The sequence below is a fragment of the Callorhinchus milii genome, unplaced genomic scaffold (genome assembly GCF_018977255.1).
Source record: "Callorhinchus milii isolate IMCB2004 unplaced genomic scaffold, IMCB_Cmil_1.0 Scaffold2, whole genome shotgun sequence".
NCBI lineage: Eukaryota > Metazoa > Chordata > Chondrichthyes > Chimaeriformes > Callorhinchidae > Callorhinchus > Callorhinchus milii.
Genome location: NW_024704743.1, coordinates 30,511,590 through 30,539,412, shown reverse-complemented (window position 1 = coordinate 30,539,412; position 27,823 = coordinate 30,511,590). Strand labels below are relative to the sequence as shown.

At 40.4% G+C, this 27,823-nt stretch overlaps 1 long non-coding RNA gene across 1 annotated transcript in view; it reads left to right on the top strand.

The window, feature by feature from the left end:
- Window positions 1-26,682, top strand: part of LOC103184911 — a 56,473-nt gene extending 29,791 nt beyond the window's left edge. Inside the window, exons 4-5 of the long non-coding RNA XR_488585.2 lie at window positions 10,318-10,461; window positions 26,651-26,682. This is a non-coding gene — a long non-coding RNA (uncharacterized LOC103184911). The remainder of the gene's footprint in view (window positions 1-10,317; window positions 10,462-26,650) is intronic.
- Window positions 26,683-27,823: the final 1,141 nt, after the last annotated feature.

Below are 27,823 nucleotides of genomic sequence, written 5' to 3'. Positions count from 1 at the left end.
CATTTGTTAGTCAATTGGTGGATTACTTTCCGGGGGTAATAATTCCTTCAAAAAATAATAATAAATATTATTTATTATAATATTACACTGATGTGCGCAATTGGCTGCTGCGTTTTGCTCACAAAATATACATTCAATTCACTTTACAGTATACTCTGTGAAGCGATTTGAGATGCCTCGAAAACATTATAAATCGATATATCAAATGCAAGGATTATTATTATTTATTTCATCAGCTGTATTTCAGTGCATAAAATGAGATGCCAAACAAAGCAAACCTGTGGCCTCCAACCCTGGTTTCGAAGGCGAATGAAAATCTAGGCCAGAAATCCAAGATTATTCCAACTTTTTGGCTTGCTGGGCTAAGACTTGGATAACTTTTGATTTTTTTTCAAATGGTGGAATTCCACAGACATTTGTTGGCAGGAAACATTTTGCTGTTGAGGAAGTAACGATTTGAGAGTGTTGGCATTGTTTCTGAATTTAATGGGCTTGACTTGGATCAGATCAGGAATCCAAGCATTCAAACTGCTCCCTAATCCTGTGGACATTAGCAGTAACCCAGAAATAGACTTTAGGAAGAAAAGTTTTTTAATGTAACAGAATTGAAGCTTTTTTTTTACTTTGCATTCTTTCACAATAAAATGGACCGATTCCACTTTTTCGTCAAAAAAAGATTTGGTCCAAAACTAATATTTTTATAGATCATTTTTTTGAAAGATGTGAAGATTAAAGAGGATTAGCAATGAGTGATGGGCTCTGCTCTTTCAGTTTTTAGTAAATTTATGTGCCCGCACAGCCCATTAATTGTTTGGGTTCAGCTCTTCTGCACAAGACAAATACCTGCACAATGCAGCCTGACATTGTTGTTTGTCAAACCTTACAGCTGCTGCTCACTGAACCCTGAAGAAAGAAAAATGTAAAGGATCAGAAATGACAAAGACAGTAAAAGTTAACGTGATTGTCTTCACCTGTAGACTAAAACACTTTGAGTTATCCTCACATTTTTATAATAATAATAATCCTTACATTTGGTAAAATGCTTCTCACAACAGAAGGACATCTCAGAATGCTTTATGGGATATACTGTAAAGTGGAGTGACTGTGTTTTGGGAAGGTGGATTTTTGTAGCCAGGCAGGGAACGCGTACTGTTTTTTCACCCCAATGAAACGTACATAATTTTTCTTAATTAGATGGCTGCAATATGAGAGATTAAAGGAGATCAATATAACTCAATATTGGTAACTTTTTTTTATCCTGCGTGCAACTGCACTTGTTGCGCAAATTGCGATTTCTGCCTTGTGAAATTTTAAGTAATTGAATAATGAATTCCAATAGATTGTTGGGGAACAGTTTCCAATACAATCGACAATTATGTATCGCTCTTCACTTTGAGTGGATGTTTGAAAGCACTTGACGCTGCTGTCTGGGCACCTGAGCTGGGGGTGGAAGTTGAAGGGGTAGGGAGGAAAAAGGTGACAGAAAGCACGGTCAAAGAGGCAGGTTTTGAGACAGGTCTTGAATGATGGGAAGGAGCGAACAAGTCAGAGGGACTCCGGGATGAAGTTCCAGAGAGTAGGGACTGAATGCCTGAAAGCCAGCTCGCCAGTGGTGGGGCGGATGGGGTAGGGAACACTAAGCAGGCCAGTACTCATTAAGCAAAGAGAGCAGCCGGGTTGGTATTGTTATGGTTTGCAGTGCTGATGGGCCTCTTGTACCTTACCTAAGTCATTATTCTTCAGCTGAAAGCCTGGCAATAGAACGGATAGTACCTCCAACATTGTTGCATCCAACAATGCAATGCATCCCAGCACTAACTTGAGTGTCAGCCTAGACTGTGAACTCAAAGGCTTGAACCCACTGCTTTGCAAATCAAGAGGTGAGAGTGCTACCAAGAGAGTTAGCCTGACACTCAAATATTAGATGATATTGAAACTATAGGCACAATGTAAGCATAATTCTAATTGTATGGACAAGCTTGTTTCATAGCTAAGCTATTGTCACCACATTCCTATTCAGTATTCTTCCCATCTCTTTATTTTCACATAAGCAGAACAGTTTCCTTTTACGTGTTTTTTTTTATATAGTGTTGTTGACACTGCTTCGGGAAGTTGCACTTGTGCTTCATAACCGGGCTTGGCAGCTTGAAGTGGTTCACCTTTTCTTTTCTCAAATTCAACACTTTCTTTCCACGGTTTCAGCAGTTTGCTGAATAATGACTTCAACTTTGATCTTCATTTCCATTTTATCATTTCATTTCTTTTTGAAACACGTCTGGTGTATTTCAAATGGCAGGAGGTACCTTCCATGTGTAAGCGATTGCAGGACATCTGCTGAACTCCGCAGTGGTTTAAATGAAGTATTCAGTGCAGGCAGATCTCTGTTACTGTGGGGGTGGAAGTGATTGAGAAGGGAAAATATCAAATGGAAAATCAGTCCATAAATCTACATATCTATAAAGAATTTCTGACAATCTATATATATAATATTACAATCTTTGTATTTGGCAGTTTATCATCAAGACAATCCAAAGTGCTTCACAGGATCTTATTGTGGAATGCAATGACTGTGTATTTGTGGCTGAACACAGCAGCCGATTTGTGCACAGTAACTCCCCACACACAGCCATGAAATGAGTGACCAATTTTATGTGGGTGATTGTTGACCAGGTCACTGGGAGAAACTCCCTTCTCTTTTCAAATATTACCATGGGATCTATAACATCCACCTGAACAGGCAGATGGGACCTCGTTTAAACTCAGTTTAACCTTCGCCAGCATGTCCTTGGAGTGTTAGCCTGGACTGTGAGTTCAAAGTCCTCATGTGAGGCTCGAATACATTTGTTTAAAGGCAAGGATTCATTTGTTTCTTAAATAGTGGAATTCTGGTAACCCTCCACCCTTTCCTGTACAGGGGTTCCCAAACATATTCAGTTGAGGTCCACTTATAGAACTGTAGTCAACACATGGAAAGTCCACAGGATTGAAAGAAACTGATGTTTTCTATCTTGTCTTGTAATGTTGAAGTGTCTCAAAGTGCTTCACACTAATTATTGTCAAGTGTAGTGACTGTTTTGTAGGCAAACAGCCGTGAAGTTGGCCAGGAGACTGGGACAAACTCTCTTCTCATATAGTCTCACTGGATTCTTTAATGGCCACCTGAACAGGCATATGAGATCTTAGCTTAATGTTTCATCTGATAGGTGGCCACTCTGACAATTTATTGGAGCTTAATGTCCTAACATGGGGCTTGAACCTGACACAGAGGCAAGAGTACTACCACCGGAACCAGGTTGACAAAGTCATCTGTAATATTGGATCTAGATCACATTCCTCCATTCAGGAACCCTTGTTTTATTAGCATAAGTCAATCAGATCTTTATAAGTTGAGTTTTGTATGCTTGTTTCTGTTTCACTTTTTTATCCAAATACCACAACAATGGCCAATACTTCTGCCACCAGAACCTCCCTAACTGCAAGCATGCCTCTCCCACCCTCTCAAGAAGATAGGACAAATTTGTAGTGGGCAGGGCCCAATACAGTCTCTCCTTCCCTTCTCAAACCTGGTTTGGGTTTGTCCCAAGCTAAATTGAGCACATAAGCAAGTGTGTCCTGTTTGAGCATTATTAATTTTGAAGCGAGTAAATTCAGTGAGCATCACATACCTAAACAGGAGACCCTCACCAATGTGTAGAATTCACTGTACCCAGTGCTATGCAATCCATATGCTAAATGGTTTCACTCCTTGGAGTCTATCAAATGGGAACATCTGCCCAGAAATAACTACCTCTATTTTACTGCTAATTTGCTCCCAATTAATTTTTTTTTACAAGGCACAATGTAACCTTTCCCTTCCTTCTTTCACTCTTTCATTCCCACTTAGATTGGTTTCAAGAGCAGATGTGTTCTACGCTGTTACCTTTATTTCAATAATGAAGAAGGATGTATATAGGATAATAATAATAAAAATAATAATAATAATCCTTTTATTTGATATAGCGCCTTATCATGCCATTGAGACGTCTCAAAGCATTTCCCAGAATATACTAAAACGTGAATTGACTGTATATTTTGTGGGCAAAACGTGGTAGCCAATTGTGCACTGTAGTGTCCCACAAACAGTCGTGGATTAAGAAACCAAATTATTTATTTATTTTTTGGAAGGATTATTACTGCAATAATTATCAATTATTTGGAAGCAATCCGCCAATCGAGTAAACAGAGGCTTGTTGAGTAAGAAAATGTGCCTAAGGTTTCGCCCTGCCCATGAATGAAACCTACATGAAGGGACTTTCTCCGGTTGAAATAATCGATGAAATCACTTTGTGTAGTCAACACTTTTCAGAGTAATTCTGTGTGCAAGGAATGGTCATTTCTGTCACTGCTATATGCAATTGGCTGCCGCCCTTCACCCACAAAATACACAGTGAATCCACTTTACAATATGTCCTGTGAAGCGCTTTGAAACGTGATAAGGCGCTATAATAAATTCAAGGATTATTATTATTATTAAGTACTTGGTTCAGTTTTGTTTGTATTGACGTCAGCCTGTTGCCCTCAATCCAAATCACTAAAACTAAAACTGGTAAAGTCAACAGAACCAGTGAAAACTTCATTACTAGCTTTATTTGTCAGTTAATGATCTGAATTCTCTTAGAGCTGAGAATTCTAGTATTCACAAACTGAAAGTAGGAGCCCAAATCCAGGCCGATTTGAAACGATTGAAATTGGATTGTAATTTCTGAGCTGGGACGTGCTTTTATCCCTGATCAGTCTACCCTGGCAATTAGTTTACCAATTGTCAGAAAGATTTGTGCAAAGCCTTTTGAATTCAGATTTCAGAAACATATTGTGCCTCTGTGAAATCGCATTAAGCTCACAGCGGTTACCCAGATGCACAGTATCATTTGATTCCACTTGCACTGCCTTTTTCCTGACAGAGCCGTAATTGAAGCTGCACTATCTTTTCCTGTTGAAGCGATGGGGGATGTCAAGGTAAACTTGCAAGACACTTCACCTTGTTTATAACTGGAGAAGGGCATGACATTGAATTCATGTAACCATGTAATGTTCCCGATCGTGCCTGCTGCTGCTAACGTCTTATTATGTTGCTTTTTAAAAAAATAAAATTCAAATAAACTACAGGATTCCCATGTCTTGACATCTCTGCTTTTCGATGAAATTGTTGTACATGTTGCCGGGGGGGTGGGGAGGGTATGGTATGTTATATGTTGCTATAGTCTTAAATATTTTATTTTTTATGTTTAATTAGTGGCTATTAAATGCAGACTTTATTAGATTTTTGTATCAAAAATGAGCCTCTCGTACCAGTTTTGGGTGGTGGTTTTGATGCTTTTATAATCAGAGCTCGAAAATGAAAAATATTTTTTTAAAAGCAAATCACATTAGGTCACAAGAGAGGTTTGGATGAAGAAGGCCCTGCGGACTATTTGATTTGATTTTTTCAGAATACCCACCATTCCTGTCCTCCATTACGGCATCAAGCTGTGTCTTGAATGATTTCCCTATTCTGGCCTCAACCTCCAATAGTTCCTGGAGCATGTCCTGAAATCACCTTTTCCAGCCCATAATTTGTAAACATAGGCATCCGTGTGAGATCGATCACAGATAGAATGTTTAAAGTACATTAAAAATAAAATTCACTACCAATGCCAGTTCATAGGGAGAGCACATTTCTGTTCTTTAAAGCTATCTAACTGTTTCTGAGGCACAACAGCTTTTAAGAGTGAGTTTGAATGTGGTTACGCTTGCCTCTGGGGAGTCCCAGCTGAGCGCAGACTTCACACAGTGGGTAGCTCTGAAAGCAGCACACAAGGCTTCAGGATGCATTGGCAGATGCCTTGTCTGAATGGCACTTTGCCTCCCTGAAGTGTTGGAAGTGGTTTTCCAGCATCACAGCTGAAAAAAACTATTAAACATACTTCATTATTCAGTTGCCATGCTTTCCAGGTCAGTAAAAATTGCTCAGCACAAATAGTTTTATTTTCCCATTGCTATACAAGGAAGTTGATACCTAGGAAAGAATATTTGCTCGCCTTGTGGCTTACTAGGTAAAGGCACCAAGTGGAGCCCTTGGTGCCTCAGTGCAGTACTGTGTCAAATAGACCAGAGTCATAAGCTGGGCCAATAGAAAATTGTGGAAGTATTTGCCGAAGATTGGATGGGAAATTGACAAATTGCAGGAGAAATTGTGGGGAGCTGATTGGTTCTATTCAGAGGTACATTTTACTGCCAACTTTCATTTTTTTGCTTTGTTGATAAAAACTAAACATGAAGAAATAACACAGAAATAATGATTAATAACCCCTTTAACAAAACCTGGGGGAGGGGGTGGGGGAAATAACACCAGCGCAGGCCCAAAGGATAGAATGATCTGTTTTCACCCCACACTACATTTTAAGCCCTGGAGATCCGCCAAACACCAACATTGTTCCCCAAACTCGCCAGTGTCCTAACTGCAGACTTCAGAAGGTCACCATCTCCTGCCTCTCTGGACCACTACTGCACACAGACACAGAGAGAGACATACACTCACATAAAGAGAGGGAGAAACACACACACTCGCAGACACACACTCACAGATACAGAGAGCCACACAACTCACAGACACAGAGAGACTCAGAGTCACAGAGAGACAGAGACGCACACACTCACAGTTAGAGAGAGAGAGACACACACACACTCACAGAGACACTCCCACAGACACAGAGAGAGACACATATACTCACAGACACGGAGAGAGACACACAGATACAGAGAGAGACACACAGACAATCTCAACAAGGGGGCCTTGGAGTGAGCGAAACCCATTTCCCACTGTGTCCTGGCTCTCCCCGACTCAACCCACTTCTGCTTAGGAAGGGGAAAATCAGCCACCTTTCCCCCCCTTCACTGTGTGAGTTTACACAGTGCATTTCTAGACTACCATTTTTGAACTACTTTCTATCCAGCATTCAGCAAAAATGAGTCGCCAGACATATTTTGGCATGCAGTTGCTACAACACAATGAAGCATGCACAGCTCAGACACAGACTACCAAATCTTCCCCTTGCACAAATCCATGTTCTCATTGTTAAAGGACAGACCATTTTGAGTTGAAGTTGAGCCAAATGCAAAATATTTATGAATAACCAAATTTTTAGACATTTGAGATGGATTGAAATTGATAAATCCCTTTGAAGCTCACTACCAGAGCTCAGTGCACACAATTCATCTGTTAGCAGATTTCAGGACTGACAATTTTATTATTTATTACTTTATTGAAGAGGCATTTAGTTTACCTACAAATGTTTTAATTTTAGAAATGACTACAAACGCTGCCTGCTTTCTTTTCCAAAGAGCAAATAAACACCCAGACAGCCAGTGGGATGACACAGGCCTTTAAAGCCTGCAATCAGACCTCAATTGTGAATTGAGGTCTATGGGGATGGATGTCTTGTTGCTGGGCAACCCCAGTAAGGTAGCAAGGTTTCAGCTGCAGCTGCCCTGATTCTTCTCTCAGACGGCCCTTATCGCTGTTTGCTGAAGTCTTTACCCAGGCTTTTAAACTCATTCTTTAGTTTACTTCCTAGTTGTAGGGGTTCCTGGGCTCTACTCAAATGTTGTCCCAGCAGTAATGGTATTAAGGCTATTGTGTGCCTTGTCTGGAGACTGATAAGCACAGAATGCACTAAAGCTCCATCTAATGACTGGAGCACTCTCTTCATGGGTTGTATGCATTTGCTTGAAAGGGGCTCACTGCCACAAAGGCCTGCCTGTCCATCTGTGCGAGTGTGGTGTGCGTTTATAATTCAGAGCTGCCAAATCTAGGGAGATGATGTTTGCGTGTGACTGAGGATCTTGTAGAAAATATCCTTAGGGAGAATAGTGCTGCCGAGCCAGAAATGCACAAGCCATGGACGCATGACGGGGAAAGAGTTGGACTGCCTTGTCGTTTAAAATGAAGAATTATAAAAGAATGCAGAAAAAGGGATAGCTTTTGTCTTTGAATGCTGGCTTATTAAATTAAGCTGGGACGGGCAAGTCAGGAAAGATGCTGAGAAGGTGCAAGTTGCTTCCCCACACACAAATGGAGGGAAAAGTGAACAGCAAGTTGACTCAAGTCCTCTTGTGCAACTCCTAGCAACTAGCTACAGAGCTCTGTTGGCAGAGTCCTGTGAGCTGGTTGCCTTCTTGCCCTCTCAGCCAGGGAATGGAGCAGGGAGTGTGGGAACCGACAAGGGGAGAGAAAAATAACTGGAAAATGGGGTAATTTTTAAAAAGAGTTTTATAATCAAATTTAACTTGTTATTGAAGATGAAGCTCGTCCCTCAACAGCTCAATAGTAGAGGGGCTATTGTGTTTCTGAGCAAGCTGTATGCTTAAACCATGCTGTCAGCATGTGGCCACTAAGCCATGCTGCAATCACGTGATTCAGAGGCCAGAATCCCGAATGTGGATGTTTTCTGCTCCCAACTCTGGAAAAGATGATTTGGGAAGTTTTGACCTGAATTACCAGCATGTTAAAAGCATTGCATTTGGGGTTTATCATGTTGTCTATCTATCACTAAAGATGGCAATCTTTTTCTGATGTCTTTACGATGAGATTTATGCTTTTAGAGAATTATAAGGATCAGAAGATGGTGGACCCAAATTTGTGTGGCTACACAGAACATTGTGGGCTACATAATCCAAAACCAGCACTGACTTGCAATTGCACTCTGAGTAGATGTTCAAGAAATATTCAAGATGAGATACCATTAGTTGTTCTAAGTGTTGGGGGATTGGATTTCAGCCCCATTCCAGTTCCAGTACGATAGCATCTAATAACACACCAGTAGGAATCAAAATGTTTGGGTGTTTTTCTTCACTCCTGAAGAGGCATCAACCCCAGAGCAGGTCAGTGAACTCTTTTCTAACAGAAACCTCTCTGCAGTATAAAGTTGCCATCATCTATTATGGCTTTGTTTCAAGATTACTCCTGTAGTGAATAATCTGACTTAGCTTCAACTTCAGACACCCTGCAGTCATCAAACATCCTGAGGAAATGGGCAACATCACACAGGTTTTGGAAATGGGTATATTGAAGTATTAATGATAATAATCCTTGCATTAGATATACCACCTTATCATGTCTTTGAGATGTCTCAAAGTGCTTCACAGAATATACTGTAAAGTGAATTGAATGTATATTTTGTGGGCAAAACGCGGCATCCAATTGCGCACAGCAGTGTCCCATGAACAGTCGTGGATTGAGTGACCAAATTATTGCTATGTTATTTATTTATTTATTTATTTATTTATTGAAGGCAATAAACCCCAGGTCCTCTCGCTTGCAAATATTGGAGTCTGAAATAAATGTACCGTCTACAGAAAAAAAATTGCAACCCTATGCCCAAAATGACATGAGAAGAAAGAAAACCCAGCAACTCTTCAATTCTGTAGCTATTAGAGGAACAATTCAGCAAATCTCACAGTAAAGATAGAACACTATTGTTGAGAGGAATAGAGGCTTCAAGCTGTCAGGCCAACATGGCTCCAATTATTTCAAGGAAAACATCGGAGGAGCCTAATTGCTATGTATATTTGTTTAAATTCTGGCTGTACAATGAACACATGAGGGAGAAGGGAATATAGAAGTGTGGGAGAGGGATAAGGAGAGGGGATTAAAATGGTAAGAGGCTCACATGAAGTACAAACACCAGCATGGAGTAATTGCGCTGATTGGCCTGTTTTGTTGCTGTACAGTCTATGTAACTTGTGATGTTTCTTTCACCCATTCTTTCTATTTATTAGAACAAAAAATGGATTACAAAACATTGCAAATATTATTCCTGTTACACACGGAAGCAGTAGCTGCTGCAATACTTGTGGAATATTTTTCTTGATGGAGATGATTTCTAATCTCGCATGGAACAGGCAAATTGCAGTGTTGGGCCTCAAAATAAAACAATAATAATGCTTGGTTTTGATATAACGCCTTATCACATCAGCAAAATGATTCTAATTTCCTCACAGGATTTTACTAGTAACTACGTATTTGTAGGAAAACATGGCAGTCAATTTGTGCACAGCATTGTCCCACAAACAGCTATGTTTATTTTACCTGGGATTTCTTGGCCAGGATAGCGACAGAAACTCCTTTCCTTTTTTGAATAGTGCCTTGGGCGAAGGATGTGCTAAAATCCTTTATTAATGATCTTAACGATTAAACAGATAGTAAAAGAGATTACGGATGTAATTGAGAGTCTATATTAGTCTTTAACTCATAATGCCAAAGAATTGCATTTAGCTCATTTATCTCTCTTTTTCTGTTAGGTATCCTTTTCAAAAGAGAGATGTGAGGTTGCCTGAATATGGACTTCTTCAAGGCCATTCGATGGACTAGTTGTCCAGAGTGGGACATGATGGAGGAAATGTCCTTTTTCTCCTGAGCTGGAGAACTCCACCAGATTGCACAAGGTAACGTTGTTCAGGAGCAATGATCCATTCAGTAACTTCACAGGTATGTGACTGTGCCTGTGACTGAGGCTGATAGTCCCAAAACTCCACATGATTTGATTGATGAATACAAATAAAACCCAGTTTAAAACTCAGAATTAAAGTAAAACATTCTTTAAATGATTACTCATATTGGTATCCTGCTGTTTATAACAAGTGCTAAGATCATAATAAATTCTAAAAGGGCATAGGTAACCTAGCAACATGCCACACTATAGTTTGGCACTAATCATTCTTGCATTTGTGTTTTTTCTATTTTTTTTCTTTTGGAGGAACACACTAACGTGGATTTCTGTCAGCAAGATGGATTTATCTGAAACTTTTGCATACAGCCTTTCTCTAATAGACAGCAGTGCTATGTGTGTTGAAGGGTGTGAGGGGTGGGGGGGTGGGGGGCGTGGTGCATTCTCTGGATCTGACTGTTATCCTTGCAGCTTTAACTCAGATGATGAGGGAGGGGGAGAGCATTGAAGAGACTAGTGACAACTGTTAATGCAGCCTTCCTTCATTAATTGGGGGAGGGGAACCAGTGCCTCACTCCTAGTTTTTGTTGGGCTTATTTTATTTATTTTAAGAAAGCAGTGAAAGGGTGTGCACTGCTTTCTTTCCGTGGGGAGAGGTGGATAGTTGCTTTTGGTTGAGGTGAAGAAGAGGTGGGAGGCTGTTCACTCTTTGAAGCGGGACAGTGGATCAGTATCATTCTAGGACAGTCTAATAGGAGATGTTTTCGCAGTGGGGGAAGACAGGGTGGGGTGTGAGGGGAACAGGACAGTGATTGACTTGCCAGATTCATAACAAATCCATCTTGAGAATATTTCCTTTTTAATGCATTGGACTCCACATTGGGAAAGGTGACGTTTTGTTTCATATTCCGACTTTTGATTGGCAGGAGACCAGAGCTTGGGGCAAAGCTCAAGCCTATCTTCGCACAATCCATACCATTTCCAATCCCAGTCTCTGGCCTTGTCATTGCAAAGGAGGAATTTTTAAATTGCGGTGTGCTCGGAATTAGGTTTCTTTTAAGTAGGCAACCAGTCAGTCAGGTCTTTACAGAGAGTGCATTACATCTGAGCCCTGCAGCTTTAAACAAACTATTGCGACAGAAAATTGAACAAATTATACAGCAATAAATAGAAAATGATTTGGTGTTTAGGAACTCTGTGATAACCAGATTATGATATAAAACTGAGGAATAATAAACAGCTTTCGCTAATGCCGAACTACAAATTTGTTTCATGACAAATCTTAGTACGCCAGTTATTTTGACATTTTTTTTATTGAACCTCTTGGAAGCAAACAGACATTGAGATTCAGTAACTCAGAGGAGGAATTGCAGTCAGAATGCCTTGGCAGTAGTTCATCTCAGAAACACAAAGCTTTGTACTCAAAGACCTTTTATTTGATATGTTTCAAGCTGGAAAAGCTTGCTGCAAATTTTCGGACATTTGCCTTTTTATCAGTATTTTCCACATGCCTGTCAATCACGTAAGGCACAAGTGGCAAGAGCCTCAGATGATTAGCTATTAGTTAACTATTCTCGCAAACATCTCCTCAATGGCTGAGTTGGTGAAGGCAGTGTTCAATCCTGGACTGCTTGAGTGCAAACCCTTCATTGTCCAGTGCCTTGTGATGTCCTTCTGATGTGACAGACGCTGTATAAATAATAATAATAATAATAACCCTGGTATTTGATATAACGCCTCATCACATCTTCGAGATATCTCAAAGCGCTTCACAGAATATACTGCAAAGTGAACCGACTCTATAATTTGTGGGCGAAATGCACAAACAAGAAAAGAAATTGCAGCCAATTGCAATTTGTTGCTGTTGTTATTGTTGTTGGACTGTGCTAAATTGGTTAATGTTAGCCAGGGTGAAGGTATGGTGTGTTGCATTTAGTCTCATCTTCTATAGGACCAGGAGGGGCAAAATATGGATGAATGGTTACTTACCTATTGAGGGCCAGACAGACCTGTAAGTCATCAGAAAGTGTTGCTCAAACCCTGCTATGACCTCAAAGGGATATCTCGAATCCAGGACCACAAGAAATCATGGATTTTCTGTCTACAAAGAGAACTCCAGCACTAATTTACTTTGCACTAATTCCAATGCAGTTGTCAGATTTCAGAAAGATTTAGTTGGGATCACCGGAGATTCCATGGCACATTGTTTGTCTGATATGACGGGCTGGTATTAGAGAGCACATCAGAGGTTTCTGGTTTGGTGAGTCAAGTCAGGCAGGGTTTCTGCCATGTAACATTCTTTCCAAATGTCCCGAGTCCAGTCAGTTCCATGTATATACCTTTCAGTCTTACTCTTCAAAATGGGCCTGAAGAATAAGACTCTTTGGCAATAATGTACAGGTGGTCATTAATGGGGAGTGTAAAAGCTGACTGTCCAACACCACACAGCTCTCTCTGCTTAACTGGTCCAGTGTACAGAGCTCTCAATACTTAATGCTGGAGACCTCATTGCTCAAAGAGATGTCCAACAAATTTCTTTGCACCAGTGGACCTTTGACATGCAGTACATAATAAACCTTTTGGCATGAGAAACATTATTCATTGACGAACACTGGGGAGGAGGAGATTAGCCCTCCCGCAGAATAGTCTTTAATTATTGACTGTTTCAACCTTGTTTATCACCAGTTAGGGAGAAGGGAATCCAGAGGTATGGAGGGCAGCTTTGCGAAAACATTAGGAGAGATGGAAGGCTCATGTGAGGTGCAGACACTGGCATCGACCAGGTAGACGCAGAATTGTGAAAGATTTTGAATTTCTGTCTCAACTTGAAAGTTTTTTTTAAGAACTGCAGAACAGAGACTTCAAAAATAAGACTTAAATGTTTCTATAATTTTGAGTTATCTTCAATTTTGAGACAAAACTGTCTTACAGGCAAAGATTAGGCGACATTTCAGACCTCTAGTTTTTTTTACATGTCCATATGGCAATCACATGTTAGACGAGATGATCTAAATCAGCAATCCAAATAAAAAAGGATAAACTTAACTTCAGCATGCGTTGAATTGTCTGAACAACAAGAGATCGGAAGATACCATCAAGGCTATCTGATTGTGCATGATTAAAACCACAATGAACCTACCGTTCATTTCCTGTCTCTTTTTCCTGCATAGAGCATAAGCAGCTTACACTTCAAAACATCCGTATTCCTAATACAATTATATTTAAAGGCATCCACTTTTCATGGCAGAGATTGATCTCTGGGAATGTGAGCTGTGCACGATTACATTACTAGCCTCTGCTCTAAGTACTGACCAGAATCACATTAGCACAGACCAGTAGTGAATATAGTACTGGGCATATTAAGGCCACATTTCCGATTATCAATCTCCATTTAAAAAAAACCTGCATAGTTTCATAGTTAAGCTATTCAACTCTATCCACAGGGTGAAAAATAATTCTGGGCCACTGGAATTTCAAATGAATTATCTGTCCTGTATTATTTCATTAATACTTGCACCAAATCTATTATTTTGGCCATGTAGTTAATAATTACAAATAGAACCAGTTTAGCAGGCTAATTTTCTGGATCTGTATTAATTCAGTTTAGCCAATATTTGTTTGGGCTGGAATAAATTAGAAAGATTTAGACATTTGGATTCACAAGCACTTGGCCCTTTAAGAAACAAGCAGTGTGTTTGAACAAGTCAGCTTTTGGTAAAATTGCCATCTCTCTTCAGACACGCAAAGGTTTTGGCCTGGTCCTCACGTTTGTGAGCTTCTGAGATCAGTGATTGCAAGGGAGTGACCATTGGTGAGATAATATTTGTTTTGTTTGATTAAATGTTTGCATTGGTGTCCATCCAATTTCTGTACTGATTTTGTCGGTCTGCTCATTGAAGTCGCCTGTTTCCCTGGCTATCTAAAGGAATGGACACGGTGGTGGTGTCTGTTATCCCTGTGAGTCTGAGAGGAGGAGGATATTTGTAATGGGACTCCGAGAGGATGTATCTAACCTGAGTAATCTTTCTACAAGTGATAGGGTATCTGTCCATAATTACTAGTTGGTTAATAACTCAAATCCCTCCTCGGGTGTCTCCTTTACTCCACTAATCAAAACTTCAGCTAATTCTAATCTCCGCCTCCCGCATTCTCACCGGCACAAAACTCTGTACCTCCATTACCACAGTCCTTGTTAAACTCCATTGGCTCCCTGTGACATAGCAGATCGATTTCAAGATGCTCATTCTTGTATATAAATCCTTTCATGCCCTGGCACCCTAATCTCTCCAACCTGCTCTCTCCCCAGACTACTACTCGCTGCCTACACTCCACCTTGCCCCCCCTCTCCCCATTTTCAGGTCACGTTTGAATGTCTTCCTCTTTGACCGTGCCTATGGTCACATCCCCCCTCCCCCTGGCTCGACATCGGCCTCTGCCACTGTTAAGCGCTCCGAAACACCTTCTGGCGTGAAGGGCGCTATATAAATGCAAATTGTTGTTTTGTTGTTGATGTTGATTGAGGGAAATCCATACAACACATTCATTTCTCAAGCCATCGGGGGGAGGGGGAAAATGATTTATCCCTAACCTTTGAACTCTCTGCCGATCCATGTATTCCACCCAATATATTGATGATATCCATGTGTGGTACTCGTTTCCTGGTGAGTTGTGATGCTCTGGTCCTGATTATTCACACCTTAGTCTTGCCCCGGGTATAAAGCGTTTGAAGTTGGTGATTTTACAGAATGCGAGCACTGTAACTATCCAGCAGGCGACTGTTATTATGAGTCAGGTCAAACTTGTTAAAAGCCGAGCCCTCCGTACAGGGGCAAACTTCGAAATAGTCTGCAGTTAATCCACTTCAGCCCCCAGATGAGTAGAAGAGGAAATGGTGCACGTTTGATGACAGCTATAAAATACAGCTGCTCAAACAAACACGTCCAGCACAGTTCACTTATGAGCAGCATGTTTGAAACTGGCATCTTTAGCGCAGATCGAAGAAACCAACAAAACCGCAGGTCCCAAAAGTGCTGATTGACAGCCAGCTCTCTCCTGCGAGTGACCCGTCAGACTCCAGCCCACTGCATGCTCACTGTCTTCCCCTGAACAAAGTATTCAATTCAGGTTTCACTTTCACCTTTTACGAGCTGGGGAAAAAATTCTTAATATCCTTCTGAACTACAAATAGCCAGACCCCATTCCCTGGAGAATTCTTCAGCCTCAGAAACAGAAAATTCTCTATCAATCCTTAAAGGTTTTTCCCACTCAATTTCCTTTTCATCCATTAAACCCCACAGAAGACTTGCCAACACCAGCCACTAGGTAGCCTGTGTCAATAATTTGGTCACTAAATCCACGACTGTTTGTGGGACACTGCTGTGCGCAATTGGCTGTCGCGTTTTGCCCACAAAATATAGTCAGTTCACTTTACAGTATATTCTGTGAAGCGCTTTGGGACTTCTCAAAGACTTGATAAAGTGCTATATCAAACGCAAGGATTATTATTATTTGAAGTGGCTTGAAAATAATTACTGTGAACATTACAGTGGACTCCGCTGTTGCCAGTTCTTTGTCCCATCCCATCTTTAGCGTTAATGTTTCCTGGTAAGATTTTGTGTGTCCTCTGTCATAGATGCTCCTGAATGAAATTCACAACTAATGTTATACAAATAAAAGTATTAGATAAAATTGCTTGATACTATAGCAACTTGGAATATCCAAGTTAAAACAGGCCCATTCTTCAGTTCTTTTTCATAATGGCAATGTCGACCAAGTTCATGCTTTAGAAGAGTATGATAGATGGTTTTCTACCTGAATATCAGGAATTAAAGTAATTTACTTATGTATAAGAACTTGTTGCAGTGGTTTTGACTTCAATAAAAAATTTGCAGTGCTTCATTTACCTGTTGTGTGTTTGCCATCTCCCCTTCATTTGAGATTTGTGTGTGGCTTTTTTTCATGATATTGAATACTATGGGTAATAGTATTTAATACTTCCACCCCACAATCCACAATCAAACATTGCAAACGCTATGTGCAAAAAGTATAAAACTCAATCAGGGCCTCAAACACGTTTTTCTGAAATGAAGAATCCTTCTAAACCCTGGAACTCCACTCCAGATGTAGATTATTTTGGATCAAAGTGTTCACAGGTCAAGTATTGCACTGGAAGCAGTCCCCATTTACCTAAATTGGATTCCTCATTTTGGGCTCCTTTCCTGCATTTCAAACACCAGTATCTGAGACCATGCAAAATAAAGAATATGTGTACCGAATGTAAAATTTGCACACTCTTTTTATTGAAAAACCTTTCATAAAACTGACGTCGTTATAGGTTTAGTCATAAGTAAAGAAAGTAAATAATCTTGCAGACCTCCATTCATTTGGGCAGGGTTGAGAATGCTCAAGCCCCATATCAGGTCATGTTTATATTGGGTGTCAGTGCTTATTCTAGGCTGATCTGCATTTGTGGAGTGAGTGCAGCTGTCTTGTTCATATTCTTGGTACTCAGCAGATTTACTTCACAATATAACTCTAATCTCTGTTCAGTGACTAAGATTGCTTGCTACTGCGCACAGCAATTGCTAGGTGAAACGAGACCTCTTGTTTTGCACATGTGAGAGATCAGTGAATATTAAGAATATTCTGGCTCTGAATTTGCTCCCAATAGAAGGATTTACCTGCAGTCAGGAATGATTTAGACTTAGAGAACACTGAGAGCAGATTCTTCCCACTCAGCTTCCCAGCAGTATCCAACACAAACTATGGGGTTCCCAAGCCCTGTCTTTCACCAAACTACAATTAATACTCTTCAGAATTAGGTGAGCAGGGACCGGTCCGGTGGGGAGAGAGGGCGCTTTCCATTCCAGACACAGGGAACTTTCCATAACATACATATGTGGAACTCTGAGCATCTGGATACTCTCAAGCATGATGATGGCTTTCTGCCTGTGTCAGGTGGATGGCTCACTGGGTAAGTAAATAATATTTTGCTTTAAAAAACACTGGTGATTATATATCCTCAATTTATTTCCATTTGAAACAGTTCACAAAACAAAGAAAATAACTGCATCCAATATACAATACAAAACAATTTACACTTATTTAGTGTCTTTCATGTCGGGAGAATGCAATGAACAATGTGCACCCGAAACAAACAATTAGAGCCCAGATGTTGGATCTACACTGGCAGTTGGATGCTGAATCAAACTGACCTACTTTCAAAACCATTTTTAAGAAAAATTGTTCCCCCTTATCTTGACCTAGGGGTTGGATTCGTGGGCCATGGGGTGGGGAGGTGGGATGATGACCAAAGGCACAGTCAAAAAGGAAGATCTTGAGAGGCATCTTGAAGTCGAGGCGAGGAAAAGCAGGGCCAAGGGGAAGGGCAGAAAATTTTAAACACTATGTTTTATGAGGGCAAAAATTAAAGCATTTGAGTAAAACTCTAAATTTTCTATAATTTCTTGGTTCCTCTCTCTCTTTCACTCTCGCACACAGAGACTCACTTTCTCACAATTACTCTTTCCTCACACTCTCTACACTTCCACAAATAACTTAAATAACTCCATAGAATTTACAGATCTTAACAAGCAGACCTGTAGCTGTATTACATTTTGTTACTATTATCATAACACTTTTTCACCCACCCTTCTCTCTCCAGTAAAAGCAAATACATGTGTGATCTTGCACATTAAATAACAGGCAAATATTACAGCCTTTCTTCAGCAAATTACAGCTTGCACATCAGAAGGGTATCGAAATAAAACATGTAATCTCATTAACAATGCCACTACTGTGCTTTTCTCCAGCATGCTTCATTTCATAATTCACAGGACATCTGGGTTGCAGATATTAAACCAATACCATTAGGTTTCAAAGCCTGATTATACTTTGGCTCCCAAAAATTACAAAATCTTAACAGAGGGGCGAGGGTTGCAACTGTACTAATATCTAAAATATTTATTCACTTGCCAATTCCATAGTTGCAAAGAACAACCTGTGCTCTCTCACTGGCTGCAACAAGTGAGATCCCATTAAATGCATTTTATTCCTCTTTAATCTTTATGGTGTAATGATCAAATGACTTTGAATACTGGACAATGTAACAATTCTTAAAGGATTTCAGATTGGACTTGCAAGTGTTCTGGGAACCTAGAGTACCTTTTTGCAAAGCTTCTTCAAATATTACTCCCCTTTCAAGAGGGATGGGCTTGGTGAGTCCACCATCAACCCTTAGATAATGGAGCAGGAATACCATTCAGGATGCAATCCAAAATTTGGCCATATATTCCCTGGTTTCCTGTTTCCTCAAGAGGGCTTCATGAGGCACGAGGTTGAAAGCCTTGCAGAAATCGCTGAATACAACATAGTTGGGTTTCCCCTGAGCCTTGCAATGTTCCACAATCTCATACAAAGCCACAACCTGTCGCACACATTCCTTCCAATAACAGAACTCTGTTCCTTGCTGATTCCAAAAGCTTCTTTAAATATTGGTATGAATAATAGGAATTAATATTGAGAACTCTAAGAACATGTAAGGATTTGATTTGGTAGAAATTATTCATGGTTTTTCATTGGATCACGTGAGGTTTGGATGAGGAAGACGCTTTGGTCCATTTGACTTCATCATTCCTGAACACCAACCCTACACATCCATTTAATCTTTTTAAATGTTTTTGAAGATGATGCTTACACTATCTCTCTGGCGGTTCTTGGTGGAAAATGTAGTCTGTGATTGGATCAAACTAGGAAAATCTATATTTGATCCTTGTTTTCATAAGCTAATCTCAACTGCGGAGGAAATGAGGAGTAGCTGTGACACAGGGAGGGGTAAACTAACCAGAGTTCCCATTCCTAATCACCGGCTCAGTGACCGTTGATGGAAACTGTTTGGATGTCAAATGAGGACAGGAATTGGCACAGCTGTGGTGAATGCCTGACAACACTCACTATCTTCTGAGCTCATAAATGAATACTATTTAGGCGTGGTACCAGAGTGTTGGTGGTGTCTGCGAAATCATACCCCAGTGTCTGAGTTTGAGGTGGTTGAAAGGGAGGGGTACAAACTGGAGAAAAAGTCCTTTTGAAATAGAAAATGCTGTGTTAATTTTTTCCTTCTTAGCAGTAACTGATGTACCACATCCGATTGTTAAAGTTATCTTGTATATAGCATCAAATAGATCAAACTGAGTCACCACCGTATTTTAGCTTTCTCCTCCCACTGAAAAAATGCTGATGTGAGGGAAACTAAATTTGGACAGTTTTCCCTGCCCCGTCCTGAATACTGGGAATGATCTCTTTCTTGCATGATGAAGTGGAGTATTGGTTTGAAACTCGTGACATAGGAGCACTCTGCTACTAAAGAAAAAACGTTCCATGTTTGGTTTTGAGCCACACATCTATTTCTCTGGCCAAGCGCAATAGGAAATATACTGGAAGGTTTAAACTACTCCTCGAGTTCATAGTTAACTGGGAAATGGGTGCCCAGCAAATGAGTACATTATGGGATAATTCTGCATTAGGCAAGTCAAACCAAGCCAAAACATTTTTCACTGTCTCTCGGGTTCTGTTTTGGGTTTCTAACACTTCATTTTTGTGTAATACTTTGATAGATAACTAGGTGAATACTCCATTAAATGCAGCCAACTTTGTATGAATAGACGGGAGTTGTCAAAGTGGTGAGAATTTGTGAAAGGAAGTATTGATCACAACAGAAAGTATGTATGGAACCCCTGCTCCGGCGAGTTTCAAGCAGCAAATCCTCAGGGATTCTATTCATTGGATGAAAGTCAATTTGTGAGTGTAAACTCCCCTCCCTCCAAGAAGATTAAATTTATGTCTTTGAGAATGCTTTTGAGAATTTATAATATACAAGATCGTACATAAGAACTACAATAAAACTCGCATAATTCTTATCATTTCGCCCACAAAATATACAGTCAATTCACTTTACAGTATATTCTGTGAAGCTCTTTGAGACGTCTCAAAGACCTGATAAAACTCTATATCAGATGCAAGGATTATTATCTTTATGAATCGTATAAACGCTTAAGTCATACATTCACTCGAGTCCTATTCAGTTTCTTATGAAAACCACTTAATTTATTTTCACTACTCATGTTAATCACCTCCTAACTCATAATGCCGTTCCCCTACCCTCCACTACTCCCCACTTACACCTACGTTGAACGACAGAAAATGACCTCCTGACCTGTCGTCGCATGCGCACTTACCGGCTGGCTGCATTGAATTGCGGGAAAAGTTCTCTTCGATCCATCAACACTTGCACATTTACTGGTTGCAGTGATGAACACCCGTTTTGTTGCTCTGAGCTTTTATTTTTAAAATGAAAACCCAATCCCAAAACATTTGGGAATGTATTCTCTGCCCTCGCTTCACTTGTAGGATTGGTTATATACCTACTCCAGACTTTAGGGATCAGGAAGCCGACTGCTTGCATTCCAGGAACCCAATGCATATTTTACCATTAAACCATTAGAAATTGGATTTCCCTTCACTGGATCACAGGTTTATTGCAGTCTTGGCTCAGTTCCCAATGCGAATGGGCCAGTCACACAAACAGCCCACCGTTTGTCTCCAAATTGGCAATCCTGCTAATCTGCAAAAAGGAAATCCCACATTTGTGCAATAATAAGGTACTCTGCGAAAGGTATTCTCAGTTCAGGTTTGATACATGCTTAATATGTTGGAATAGTGGGGGTCTTTGCTCTTTTAACCCCTTCTGTTCATGCTATATATTTGTTTATGGTTACAGTGGGAAACAAATCATATGATATTCTCAAACTCTGACACCCTTTGTGTGTACATATTTACTGGACCTTCTAAGCCAATTCAAGTCACTCTGGATTTTTTAATTGTTGTTGATGTCTTACCTTATGGAGCAAATTTGAACCTTTCTGGTTCAAGAGTGAAGAATATTTTTTCTTTTACGTTTTCTCTTCCAATTTCCCCCCTCCCTGTTCTCCTGAAGGTATTTGACTCCTTTTTCCGAGATACAGTTCCACAGGTGCCAGCTGCCCTCTATCACCTGGAGGAAGTAATAGTTACTCAGGAACCTTGATAGCGAGTGTTGGTGTGATAGGCAAGCCTGATCCTGTCTTCACCCAACATTCCACATGCACATTTTCCAGTAAAGGATAGCAATCAGGAGCAGGAACTCTGGTTTAGTATTCTTTTCTAACGCACGTCGCTGAGGTTAATTGTTTCCCTGGCTGAAATCAGCTAATTCAAGACAGTGTATAGCAGACTCCAATCGGCTTCCACTTTGCAACTAAGTCTGAAGTGCAAGCAGTATATACTTGTCCAACCGGATACAGCCGGACCTCATTATAACATGGTGGTTTGAGTACATAAAATCAGACCTCACATTCTAGTGGGTCACACTATAGATTGGCTGCCACACAGCACTTCCCTCACATCATTTCTGCTTATGTCACCGATATGCGACAGCCTGCACACTTGCGCGTATTTCCAGCAGTGTCCAAGACACTGCCCTGCTTGAAGGGCGCTGTATGAATGCAAGTTGTTGTTGTCTGGGGCACTGTGATTGCTTTGAGGCTTTCTGTATCTTGCATGCTAATATGCAGGAATTCAGCCAGTTAGTGATGGAAGCTAGAGTGTACTGCACTTCCGGTGCACCTTTGCTATATGTATACATACATATACCCTATAATGGAGTCCAAATGTAGTTGGAGGCTTTGGTCCAAAGACCGCCTGCCACTCAATCTCTTCTGTAACAGTTGGGATAACTTGTATCAGAGTGCATCTAAGCTGCCAGACAAATTATATGTATTCATAGCAGTAAGGCATTCTATTGCAGATGGCTGGGTAGGGAGGACCTGACAGTTCAGTTGACCTGTTCCACTTTAAGAGCACACTTCATCAATCAATTACAGAAGCACTGATAATGCTTGAGGTAAGACGTTATCCTCCCTTCACCCACTATGGTTAAATGAATCCATGTTGCAGTGAGCGGTTCCTCTGCAGGAGAAAAAGACCTTCATTTCATCTTGTTGGGGTTGTGAGTGAATGAAGTCTCACAGTTGCTTTGTGCTCAAAGTCAGAAGTGTGATGAGTTTCATCAGCTCTCAGGTGGGGAAAAGTACATGTATGCAATGTCACACACTGTATATCAACAAAGGCTTTATCCACCGTTCCCCATTCCTACCAGACTTGGTGACAGTTCAGTGAAGAGCAGCTTTGCATTACAAGCTGTAGAGCAGACTCTGCTCTGTCTTTGCACTCTTTGAACTTATGGGAATCTATGGCGAGCATAGGCAGGGAAAGAAATAAAGGTGCAAACTAAAGAACAAAATGTAGATACCTCAAATGAGCAGTTCACAACGGCTAGAGGCATTTTAATTATTCTGTAGTATGCAGCACAGAACAAAGAAATAACTAATCTTTTGGTATCCATTGAAAACCATTTGTTCAGTTCTATGTGATAAATATTGTTTTAGAAAGTGTAGGATACAATTGTGATAGAAATCCCCCTTTTCCCCTCCACTTAAACAATATAATAATAATCCTTGCATTTGGTATAGTGCCTTCTCATGTCTTCGAGATATCTCAAAACGCTTCACAGAATATACTGTAAAGTGAATTGACTGTATATTTTGTCTGCATCTAACTTATTATGTGATATGCAGTATTTGAGGTGACTTCTTGCCATGGTATTTAGTAAGGCAATGGCAGAATATGGTGTTTTGAAAAGGGACAAATTGTTTCTTTCCAAATGGCAATGGGGATGGGCACAGGAACGTGGTATCACATACGTGCAGAGGAACACTGAGTAATGTCCATATGTACTGATGTTTTATTTTAGCGATAAGCCCATCAAATCTTGAGTTCTCCGATTTAACCCCAAAATGTCCTTTTCTAATTGATTCACTTTTGGAGTTCAATTTTCTGTTAGTTCGTGCAAAATGTCAACGGTCGTATTCAGTAANTTTTTGTTATTGAGGGAGCAAAGTTAGTTTGAGGTGATATTGGAATAATTCTAATTCCTTCTTATAGAGTTCTCATTCGTAAGAGCTATCATCCTTTACTGGGGAGAAATCTCTCAGAACTCAGTGGTATTTGCCCTCTGAATGAACAGTCAGGTCATATAGGTCATACCACATTTACCTTCAGATCTAACTTGACCCATCTTTGATGTTTGGTTTCCAGGATATAAACCAATTCAGTTACTCATAATGCAAAATTCTGCAGATGCTGGAAATCTGAAAACAAAAACAGAAGTCGCTGGAAACACTTAGCAGGTCAGGCAGCATCTATAGAGAAGGGAAAGTGAGCCGTCGGTTCTGACGTAGGGTCGTAGACCCAAAACGTTGATTAACTTTCTTTTTCCATAGATGCTACCTGATCTGGTGAGTGTTTCCAGTGACTTCTGTTTTTGTTTTCAGTTACTCATTACTCACATTAGTATGATCTCAAGATCAACACAATAACTCTCACCACAAGCAACTCATGGATTTTGAATTATTCCTATGCATTCTTTTCCTTAAATAATCGGCACCGGGAAGTATTACTTTATTCAGAATCATAGAATCTTACAGTACAGGAAGGCCATTCAACCCATCATGCATGTGCCTGCTCTTTGAAAGAACTGCCAACTAGTCCCACTCCCCGCTCTTACCCCAAAGCCCTGCATTTTTTTCCTTTTTAAGTCCCTATCTAATTTCCTTTGGAAAGCTATTATCAAATCTGCTTCCACCACCCTTTCAGGCAGATAGTGCATTCCAGCCTGTAACAACTCTCTGGGTAAAACAAAAATCTCCTCATTTCCCTTTAAGTCCCTTTCCAATTCCCTGGATATTAATTGCAGAAGGTAATTAATAACTGGAACAGGTCACCAGGAAGGCTGGTTGAGCCCAGGACACCAGATTCATTCTTAAAGTACCTTGATGCTGTGATGGGAAGATGTATTCTGGAAGGATAAGATCAAATAGGACAAAGGGCTTTCTTCATCTGAATCAATCTTGTGATCCTACGAATTGATAAGGTTAAAACATCTGAGAAGGTCTTAACAGGTTATTGCTGGCGAGTGTAGTGACTATGTATCTGTAGGAAAACACTATCAGTGATCCAAGGGACCTGTCTATTATCAACCTTAGCAATAAAATTAAACAGTTAGATTTAAAAATTACGTCTTGATCTGCTGGCCTGTACCGAGAATTGCTTAATTAATAAAGACATGTTTTAATGTAAAATTAAGCCAAATAGACCAAACCAGCCTGAAGATGTTTAGTTTCCTCCGAGGTTTTGATTACCTTTCACCCCCAAACCATCCTCAGCTCCTACCATCCCTAGTTCGAACTCCCAATTGGCTTTGAGATATCCTCCTGACATGAAAGGTGCTACTTAATGTAAAATTGTTACTTTAAACAGGCGGGATTATTGTTCGCACCAAAAGCTTGTCCATCTCACATGCTGTGTTTGATTGGAATTACAGAATGAAGGGATTTGTTAAAATTGTGCGAGGGGGATCAGGCCCTTCACAGTTTTATCACAGCCATTTTCTGTTTTTTTGGCTGATCAAGTTAAAAGATGGGGAAACTATGGTGTCAGATATCATAAAGATGATGCAGTGGTTTGTGCTTGGATTGGTTTTGTGAATCATCACTTTTAAGGGCCTTTGAAACCCATTATACAACCATATTAACATGCATGACAGAGAGTGCTTTGATTCAATTAAAGTTACATTTAGCAGTTCTTATTAGTGGGTTTTGAGTTCTTACAAACATGTCAGCCTGGCTCAGCACTCTCATCTCAGAGTCAGAAAGTTGTGGGTTCAAACCCCATATTGGGACTTTAAACACACAGAGTCTATAATGATACTCCAGAACCAGAGTGTGCTGTATTGTGAGATGTTAAACTGAAGTCCCATCTGACTGTTCGGGTGCATGTTAAAGATCCCATGGCCCTATTCAAAAGGAGAAGGGAGTTTCTCCCGGTGATCTGGCCAGTAATCCCCCTGATAAAAATTAATTATTTACTTCATGACTGTTTGTCCCAAAGTGCTATATCCAGTATAAGACTTATTATTATCATTACAATATTGTTACAATAAATTTGTCTTATAATGGTTCAAACTGATGAATAACAGATAGAATTTACAAGAAGCAGCAAAACCAGGACAGTATTAAAAAAGGAATGTATTGGCAGCTGATCTTAAACAATCTTTCTGAGGTGTTCAATTCAGTGACATATCACACAGTGAATTTACGCACTAAGCTATTAGGAGAACTCCGTTAAATGAGATTAGCAATATTAACATTTGGGGAGGTGAACTCAAAACAGTGCATATGCCATCATGCATTAGGAAGAGGAAGGAAACTCAAAAAGGTTTAAGATCAGTGTGGAACACAAAAATGAATGAGGAGTAATAACTGTTTGGAGAGGTGGTTACCTCAGGAAAGGTTGTTACAGGCAAAACTAGGAACATTGAAAATAAACTGGATACTGCATGGGTAATACAAGATGAGAAAAGCTCTGTGTGCCAAGTGATCTTTGCTCACTGTTAACCATATAATGGGAAGAGAGGAGAGTAAATATTCTGGGATAGACGAGATCAAATGGGCTGAAGGGCCTTCTTCATTCGAGCCTGTCTTGTGATCTTGCATCCAGTGGAGCATGACCCTGGTTCAAATGGAGGCTGCAGCGAGAAGCATATTTCACACGTCTGTGTTCTTCAAAGGGTTAAAGAGGCAACTTTGTTGTCCGAGGTGAACGTTTGTTTAAGGCCAATATGAATTCCTTCTTCCTCATCACTGGTCCTCCCTTTGGCCACAGCCCGACACTTAACTTGATGGCTGTAAACCTGAGCTTTCAGACCAGCCTGATTCCAAGCACTCAGGCCACCCTGAGGAGTATCTGGAAATGGCCCTTTAAATCTCACTGATTCATTTGTTGTTTCAGAAATAACTGGTGTGTGTCCGTCAGTAGTGGCTGCATCGTCTGTGGAAAGACCACTATCAGATTGTGCTTTTGTCCGGTTTCCAAGCACTGCAAGCTTATTGAACTTACCACCAGCGCTAGTTTCCACCACCCCACCTCCCACACAGGACTCCCACCTACTTGCAGTGAGATATGAATTTATTATTTTTGTATGCTTTCTTTGTTGTGTACTTTTTTTTCCACATTTATCCTCTCTTTCTTTACAGACACCAGAGTTGCAGCTCCTTGACATCTGGAGAGAATTTCAAATTGCCCTCACCCAGTGAAACGAAATCTGCAAGTTTTCAAAGCCGGGGAGGGATCAGTCAGTGAGAGATACAATTAGCTTTCATCTGACAAGAGCATGACAGCATTCAAAGCTCTCCTCTGAGAGCTTGTGGGGCTTTTGATTTGCTTGAAAGGTTTGTCCCATCCAGTTGGGTCAGCAAGGCCTGACTTGTATCTGAATAAAGCAAAGGGTGGGTGGGGAAAGTGAAAAGATTTTTCTAAATCATTCCCCCACCCCCTCCCCCCAACTTAAGTACAGTGGCTTTCTTTATCAGATCAGGAACGTACACACTGGGGCCCTGCAGTTTTTTTTTAAGTAATATTGTTGTTATTTTATAAAGAGACTATGTTTAAAAATAGAATGGGCAGCCCTAACTCTGCCTTCCGCTATGATTAGAGCTACTGTGTTAGATCACCTCTCAGCCCAGCCAGCCAAATGGCTGCGCTGTTCCAAACAGCACGGGAAGTATGTATGAGGTTGGTTTGGGAAAGGGGGGAGTGGAGGTGAACTGTACACCCACTGGCAAAGAAGAAATACAACTCCCTTGAAAGCAGAGACTTTAAAGAGAGATTTGGAATTACTCAGATATGGGAATCCATCTTGTGCAGCTCAACTTCCCAAGCCCAACTCTGTCGTAGACTAAATCGTTCCCTCAACCCCTCCCCCCAACTTAAGTACAGTGGCTTTCTTTATCAGATCAGGAACATGCACACTGGGGCCCTGCAGTTTTTTTTAAGTAAAGTTTTTTTTCTGTGAAGCGCTTTGAGACGTCGACAAGATGTGAAAAGTGCTATATCAAATGCAAGGATTATTATAGTCTACAGTTTGCAGGACTTGTGCGCACTACCTCACAGAATGCTTTTTTCCCCCCTAATATTTATGAGCGAATTCTCCGGATTCCAAGCCTGTTGGAATAAGGTGTTGAATTAACGCTTGAAATGATATTCTGAGTCCACTCTCTCATTCAGCTTCAAAGAGGCATATTATATCATTGAACTCATTATTTCTGAAGCTCTCTCTCTCTGTTGCTCTCTCTCTCTCACTCTCTGCTACATTCCCAAAAAGGAATTCAATTTCTAGACCGTGTTTTTGTTTTGACAGTTGGTGACCT